This window comes from Helianthus annuus, chromosome 1 (genome assembly GCF_002127325.2).
Source record: "Helianthus annuus cultivar XRQ/B chromosome 1, HanXRQr2.0-SUNRISE, whole genome shotgun sequence".
Classification (NCBI taxonomy): domain Eukaryota; kingdom Viridiplantae; phylum Streptophyta; class Magnoliopsida; order Asterales; family Asteraceae; genus Helianthus; species Helianthus annuus.
Window position 1 is genome coordinate 135,166,900 of NC_035433.2, and position 8,623 is coordinate 135,175,522.

The 8,623-nt window shown below is 36.8% G+C and overlaps 1 long non-coding RNA gene across 1 annotated transcript; it reads left to right on the top strand.

Annotated features, from left to right (window-relative positions):
- The first annotated feature begins 4,104 nt into the window (after positions 1–4,104).
- LOC110940082 lies at positions 4,105–7,112 on the top strand. Its single transcript, XR_002592795.1, has 3 exons — positions 4,105–4,221; positions 5,212–5,295; positions 6,934–7,112. It is a non-coding gene; the product is annotated as an uncharacterized LOC110940082 (long non-coding RNA).
- Positions 7,113–8,623: the final 1,511 nt, after the last annotated feature.

Sequence of the window (8,623 nt, forward strand, 5' to 3'; positions counted from 1 at the left end):
TTCCTTCCATTTTCTCAAGCTCTCATCATCCTTCCTTTCAAATTGGTTGTCAAAAGAAATAACCAATATTATTAGACTTGGAATAAAAAAAGGTAATCAACTCAAAGCATAGTGTTGCCTTGAAGAACTGAATTTAATGGCTTATTATGTAAAATTAACCTAAGCAATGCTACCCACTTTGATAAAAACAGTTGTTATAAACTTTTGCATGTTTGGTACATCATGAGTATCTAATGCCCAAAATTACTCAAAGCCCTAAATAATATGACTGCAAGCGCGAGAATTGAAAATCAAATGCAAAACTAATGAACTGAACTTAAGAACACGCTTCTAACAAACCGAGGGCGAAAAAGAACTAACACGTAGAAATAAAAATAAAAAAGGTATCACAAAGTTGTAAAAAGTAAACACGAACATGAATTTGATATTCAAATTACATCTGAAGCATGTACCTTTCAGACCACGTAGTTGTTCAGTTTAATATCCAAACTTGATGAATCCATGACCTTTTGTGGGTCCTGTCATCTGCTTAGTTACAAATTGTGCACTCTTTACAGATGGATAATGAGCTCTAAATGCCTCATATAGTGTATATCAGTAACATTAGTATTGGTGCACTTACGTCTGTCGACTACGTCTTACATCGAGTCTTAGATATAAAGAGATCAGACATGGCACGGAATCCTAGAAATAGACATTTGTAATAGGTCCGCTTTTATGTACATTCCTAGGTCCACTTATGTGTCAAGTAGTAATCAGGTTCGCTCATAGGGTAAGTTGTTGGTCCGCTCGTATGTACGTTATAGATCCGCTTATATGAGCATGTTCATATAAGCGGACCACATTGTCTATATATATGGGGACCTTTGGAGCGAACCTAGAACACATAGTTGAAGGTGTTTCTGTTTCGGTATACTGCCGAAGTGCTGTCAGACCTTGTAATTGTGTTCAATATCAATACAACAGCAAGTTTAAAGTGAATCTAGCTAGAATTGCACCAAATCATTAGTTTCCGCCTCTTGGTTTGGATAGAAACTTCTCTGATCGACTCAAACAGGGCCGAAAACGATCCTACAATTGGTATCAGAGCACAGGAGGAGGAGTTCTTGCCATTTTAGCTGCATTTCTTCTGATTTTCTACACTTTCTTCATATTTTCAAAATTTTTTTACGGTAAAACCGGCTCAAAATCACGCAGTGCACTCGGAATCATGAACTAATAAACCCTTGAAGTTTTCAGAACTAAAATCGACTTAGAAAGCTAATTTTTAGGGGGTTCGCTCGAACATTCTCGCACAAAGGTGACATCAGCAATCCAGTTCGCTCCAAAACATATATCCGGTTCGCTCTTGTGGACATTTACTTTGGGTTAGGTTCGCTTGAACGTTCAAAGTTGGTTCGCTTTTGTGACAGATCTTCATAGGTTCGCTCCAAGTTACCCTACTGGTCTGCTTAAAAGACATTTTTTTGGTCCGCTCATCCGGTTCGCTCCAACAGTCAACATTGTGATTCGCTTTTAGGACATTCTTTGGTTCGTCTTTGGAACATTGCAGATCCGCTTTTGAGACAGTTCGCTTATTTGAACAATTGTGTTTAAATTTGAAAGTTGTGAACAATGGATACTGAATTCTATAACGCTTTTGCAACCCCGACCTCGATTACTCAAAGTGCTTTGATTGAAAACGAAACCGGAACGTCTCAGAAACCGCCGAAACTCATGGATATTGATGATTATAATGTGTGGTCTGAACGTTTTGGAAATTGGGTCGAAGCTTATCATCTAGATGCGTGGGAACATACTGAAGAGCCATATGTTAGACCAGTTAAAAATAGTGTACAACAAACAATTCGAGAAATGAGTACAGATGACAAAAAGAAATACCGTGATGAGAAACTTATGGTGAGTCTGCTTCAACAAGCAATAAAAGAAGACATTCTGATCTTGCTTCAACATGATGGAACTGCATATTCGATTTGGACAGAGTTGGAAGCAAAGTTTATTGGAAGTGATGATATGCTTAAGAATAAGAAATCTCTCATGAAGAAAGAATTCGATTTGTTTCGTGGTTTAAAATCTGAAAACACCAAGCAGATTATTGATAGATATTGTAACTTGGTGAGAAATATGACAAAACTTGGTATTAAGAAAGATACTGATGAATTAGTTGAAAAACTTGCAGATGCACTTCCACACGAAACATGGGGAACATTTCTGATGATGCTGAGATCTAACAGAAAAGATTACAAAGCTATGACACTAGGAGATTTTATCAAGCATCTGGAAGCTCAAGAGATGGAGCTGAGGAAGATCGCTAGGATGAAGAACTATGATGGAGAACAGGATATCAGTTTATACTACAAGAGTGGTGCTACTGATTCTACAAAGTATTCTCCAAAGATCGAAACTGCTTACAGTGTTAAAGATTCTCCTGAGAAGAAGGCATCTCAAGGATCAAATAGCACAAGATTTTCATCTTATGATCCTAACATCTCTGTAACAAAGAATGGTAGAAAACTTCAGTGTAACATTGTGTTAAGCCTTGAAAATGATCAAGACTACACTGAAGAAATTGCAAAAAATCAAATGTCTTTGTTAGGGATGATTTTAGAGTCTTATAGTTGCTTTGTTGCAGGAAAGATCGGTAATCCAATGCTCACAAAAGAGGATTACGATCAAATTGATGCTGAGGAAATGGAATTGATGGATATAAAATGGTGTATGGCGAGTGTGATGAGACGTGCTGAAAAGTTTAAACAAATTACTGGCCGTGATGATTTTCATGATGCAAACGTTTCAGCTTTGGGTTTTGATAAATCTAAAGTTACGTGTTTTCGTTGTAGGGAGAAGGGGCATTTCAAGAGGGAGTGCAAAAACCGTGAAGCTACCGGTGCCCAGAATCCTTTCGGAAACAATGACTATCACAAGAAGGCCATTTATCATCAAATCACACCACCAGCACAGCAGCAGGCACAAACAACTCATGGGAGAGATGTGATGGATAATTCGAAAAGAGCATGTGTTGTTAGTCAGGGAAAATATGATAATTTTACCTGGGATAAGTATCTTCCAAAAGACAGCAAAGTGTGTTTGGCTGAACAAGATGATGAGAAGTTGGCAGAAGGTTTTACTTGGGATGATTTTTGTCCAGATCAAGATCTTATGGCCAAAGAGATGTCCAAAAACACTTCTCATGCTTTCTTTGCTAATGCTTATGATTTGAAATGTGCAGAAAGGTGCAGAAAAGTCATGGAAGCTGCTGAAGAAAGACGAAGGAAGAACAAAGAAGAGGAAGAAGAGGAAGAGCGATTAAAAGCTGAAGCTAAAGCTGAGAAAAGGAGAAGAGCTGAATTCTTACAACATAACAGGACAGTCAATGAGGTTCCTGAATTTGAAGTGAAAATTGACGCTGAACCAGTCATAGTCCCAGAAAAGTGCATGAACTGTGATTCGCTGATCAAGCAGAACAACGAGGTGTTGCACAATATTCACAAGTTAAAAGAATCGTATGACACAATGAACAGAGAAATCAACAAATATACTGATTCGATTGGTGAACAAGCGATGGCGATGAACACTTTGAAAGTAGCATATCTTAGACAGCTGGATGATGCTAACTTTCATATCAAGAAATGTGCTGATCTAGGGCTGGAGCTGGCAACACAAAAGATAGAAACTGAGAAAGTTAAGAAATTATTAGATAGTTACTCATGTTCTACTTTTGTTGTTGATAGGATTTATCCAGTTGTGAAAGATTTGAAGACGTTTGAAGAAATGAAGAAATCTGAAGAAGGAAAATCCGTGACAAAGGATGAAGAAAAGTTAAAGACTTCTGGTAAGAAATTGTAACACCCCAAAACCCGAATATTTATATTCGTTAAAATGCTGTGATATGGTACCTCAAGAAATAAACAACTAGGCTAATTAACCTACTTAGATGTATGGTTAAAACTATTAAAAGATGGAATGTAATAAAATGTTTAACAAAGCAAACAAGGGAACAAACTTGAGGGACCAAAGATGAACAAGGGGGAAAGTTATGTTTTAAGTAACAAACACACCCACACAAGCACACACACATTTCGTGTGTTCTAAAACGATCAGGGGGAACTCCCCATGAACCAAACCCTAGTTCTAACATAATCATCAAATTGAGGAGTCAAATGAAGCTCAAATTCACAACCGAACATGAATTAAGGATCACCTACTCAAGGGGATCATGAGGTATGTCTCAAAATTTAGATTTATGAAGTTGTATGAAGTGGGTTATGTCTTAATCCGTGAATTGATACGAAATTGTTCATGTATAGGTGTTAGAATCACCATATAGAACATGAATTATGCATGATTTAGCTTAATTTGATGTTTAAAGGTGAAACCCAATTGTTGGGGTGAAGATGATAGCATGGATATCTCATCTAGGTCTAATTCTTGTTTAAAAATTTATGTATCATGTTATATATGATGGATTCTTGTTAGAAGGATTGGAAGAAATGTGATAATTGTAGGTTTGATGGTTATGCATGTATGATTTGTGTTGACTAGAAGGAAGAAATTGATGAATTGTGTATGAGATTAGAATGATATGCATGAACTAGTTGTACACTATGCTTACAAGGTAGTACATATATCAAAAGCATGAAGAAACTATGAAGAACTTAAGATTAGATCACTTGTAAGTGATTAGAAAAATAGTCATGAAGTGGGTTTTGATGATATGATGAAAATGATAATATGTTCATATTATTGATGTTTGATTTTAAATAGCACATGTTGATTAGTAGAAGGATTTGATGCACTATGTATGAAATTAGAAGATTGTGCATAGTTGTGTGTTATGCTTAAAAGGTGGTACGCACACCAATCGTATGATAAAATGTATATAGTGTCGTCCGTATAGTCTATCATGATGATACGGGTATAAAATGATAAGTCGAAAGTTAAATAAGATGAATTGTTGACTTTCTGGAAGTCAACTACGAACAAGAAGCATAATTTAACTTCTTGTTGTGAAGGTAAGATATTAGGAAGTCGTACGTTACATGTTACATCAATACACGTTATATGTAATGACATGATGAACTACATGAGGGCAAACGGATATGGATATGACTATATGGGTTATGCTTGTTAGAAACGACTAATGATATGATCGTCAACATGTACAAATGAATATGCTAATAAGAATGTGATTTCGATGACATGGAAGTATAGGAATCATATCGAGACGGAATCAAGCACGTATGGATAATGGGTCAAGAAGTGGCGAGGAAACGAATATGAACACGGATGCATGAGGTAAGTGATTCCGTAATCACTTCTTAGTTGTTTATGTAAAGTTATATGCAATTTAATTAAATAGGGTAATTGAAGTCAAATAGAAATGAATGGTATGATATCGATGAAGTATTAAACGGATCTTAGTTTTGATCCGAGCAAGTTATGTGTGAATAAGATTTGTAGTTAAGTAGTAGGATCGGTTACTTATGCAAGGAAATCTTTTGTTGTTAAGGATAGCGTAAAGTTGACAAAAACGCCCTTGATAGGTATATCGGGCAAACGACCTTAAAAGTTGTTTGGAAATGAGCTATTCGATTAAAGTAATGTCTTTGTCAAGTATGAAAGCGAAGTATAGGGTTTTGTATGTCATAGACCAATTAATGCGCAATTACCCATAACGGGTCAAAATAAGCCTTTGAGCGAGAACGGGTTAAGAGAACGCTAGACATCCGAGAAATCAATCTTTTATGATAGGCGTCAATGAAATTATTAAGTTCATATGAGATTGAGGTCAAATAAACAGATTATGTTGATAAATGCACGAACGGGTCAAATAATTAGAAGATAATAATAAGCCGAATGCATGTAAGTTAAGAATTTCCTTAATCCGGATGTGGGATTTTAAGTTCTTATGATAGAATGTGAATTTACAAGCATGTAGGAAGAAACGGGAGGTTAAACGGGTAAACGGGTTGAAAGTTATGCGAGTTTTAGTTTATGCGAACGACGAAACAACACAGCAGGAAAATGAATAAACGAGGAGCCGTCGCCGACGCCCAGAAGGGCCGTCGCCGACGGCATGTGGGAATTGGATTTTGGCCGACGGCCTAGTTTTCTGTCTACGGGGCTTTAGGACGACGGAGGTGCGTCGCCGACGGCCAATATGGGCGTCGGCGACGGTGCCCAGAGTTTATGTTTTCTGTTTTCTTCCATATGTGAACCCGGTTGATCCAGTTCGTGTCCCGGCGCTCCGTTAAGCTCCCGAATGGACCGAAATCAAGTTTCTGATGCATTTTTTTGATAAAGGAAAGGTATGTATGAGTGTATGCTTGTATGTAAAGATGTAGGAGAGGTATGTACGTATGTATAAAAATATGTATGATCGTATGCATGTATGTAAAGATGTAGGAGAGGTATGTACGTATGTAGCTGTGCATGTATGTATGTATAAAGGTATGTACGAGTGTATGCATGTATGTAAAGATGTTGGAAAGGTATGTACGCATGTAGATGTGTAGATACGTATGTAGATGTGTATGTACGTATGTATAAAGATATGTATGAGGGCATGCACGTATGTAAAGATGCAAGAAAGGTAGGTACGTATGTAGTTGTGTAGGTATGTATGTGTAAAGACATGTGTGAGTGTATGCATAAATATAAAGTTATAGGAAAGATATGTATGTATGTAGATGTGAATGTATGTTTGTATGTAAGTACGTATGTAAGTATGATTTAGACACGTTGAGTGTTAACGTTTTTAATGGTGTACCTTGAAAATGAAAAGTAATGCAGGTACATTACTAAAGCCTCATCAGGATATGGATACGCAGATGAAATGCTTAAAGTTTGTTAAAGAACGAAATGGGAAGTGTACATGAATGAGCTTGTTTATATAACGTGTGCTAATGTTTCGAATGTATGTGGTGAATGCAGGTTGTGTGGATAACGGGCGATTATAACAAGGATTAGAGATCGAAGATCGAGTCACAAGATAGATTGTACGGGGACGTTGAATGTAAAATGTAGCAATCATAAGCTATGTTTTTAATTAGTAAATAAGAGGATGACGGATTTATGAATAAGAGCTATGTTAAAGTTAAAGTTTAAATAAGTTGAGGTATTTATAAAGAAAGAAATTTTATGGTTCGTGTTTTTCCGCTGCGACTTTTATCATGTACGATTTAGGGTCTAACAAGTTGGTATCAGAGCCCTGGTTTGAGAGAATCAAGTATAAGAAGGTAAGTGCTTGAACTCAAACCTGTGTGCTCTTGTGATAAGAAACCCGTACAATCCAAGACTCGGTCAAGATCCAAAGGTAAAAGAGAATGTAAGTATGTACTTATGTATACGTATAAAGAAACTGATGGTTTTGTATATGCAAGGTAAGTATAAGTGTTTGAAGAGGATGATCCGCGAATGCGGTCAAGTACCGACACCAAGGCATGAAATAAGATGAAGTTGAACCCAGGTACGTAAATTCAATATGTGGGTATATGTAATGGTAAAATGCATTAAGGGAAGAAAAATGCTAAATGAAGGACCATGAAGGTATAGTAAACATGTTTTGAAAATGATACACGTGCCGAACCCTAATTCTTCGGACATAAGGTGACAATTACACGAAGACACGAAACTAGTATGTGGATTGTGTACCTGGCCAGTACACGTGAAGCATATAACGTTCGTGGGACCGTGATAATTGATACAGGTATGTCCGTTAGAATTAAGTAGTAGGTGGACGTGAGGGTGAAGAGAAATGTAAGACTCTCAAGAATGAGAGTATGAAATGCTATGCTAGAATCCGCAAGACGGATTCGAAACATGAAATGCTATGCTAGAATCCGCGAGACGGATTCGAAACATGAAATGCTATGCTAGAATCCGCAAGACGGATTCGAAACATGAAATGCTATGTTAGAATCCGCGAGACGGATTCGAAACATGAAATGTTATGCTAGAATCCGCGCGACGGATTCGAAACATGAAATGCTATGCTAGGATCCGCGAGACGGATTCGAAACATGAAAGAAGTTAAAGTATAAATGAAATGTTTGAAACCGTTGGATGGATTCAAAACATAGGAGGTACGAATGGTATGAATGATGTGTTCGAATCCGCGAAACAGATTTAAGATATAAAAGACGGAACTAGACTACATAAGAAGAAGTCGATAGCTTGACCATGTGTGCGTCAACCAAGTCATATAAGTAAATGTAAAGCAAATGAACAAAAGAATGATGGGAATGAAAGGATCCGAATGCGTAAGTAACGAAGGGATATGTATGGTAAATAAAGAAATGTAGAACGATGTTAACTATGAAGGTAAGCACGTAGGTGTGACTATGAAAAGGTAGTTTTGTTGGGATAACAAAACAAGGGTTAAATGTTATGCAATACGTCTATAGAATGAAACCTTAAAGGATGAGATGAAGGTATTTAATCTGTTATAAAATGAACATATGAAGGCAAGCATTATTATAAGTTTGAATAAGTATGTATATTAACCAGTTATTAACGGGTCAAAGGAAATAAGAACGTTATATGAAAGTATACCATGAAAAGTACAGCCTTGTTAAGAAGAAGAAGCCAATTACATGAATGATTATGAAATGAGTTAGGATGA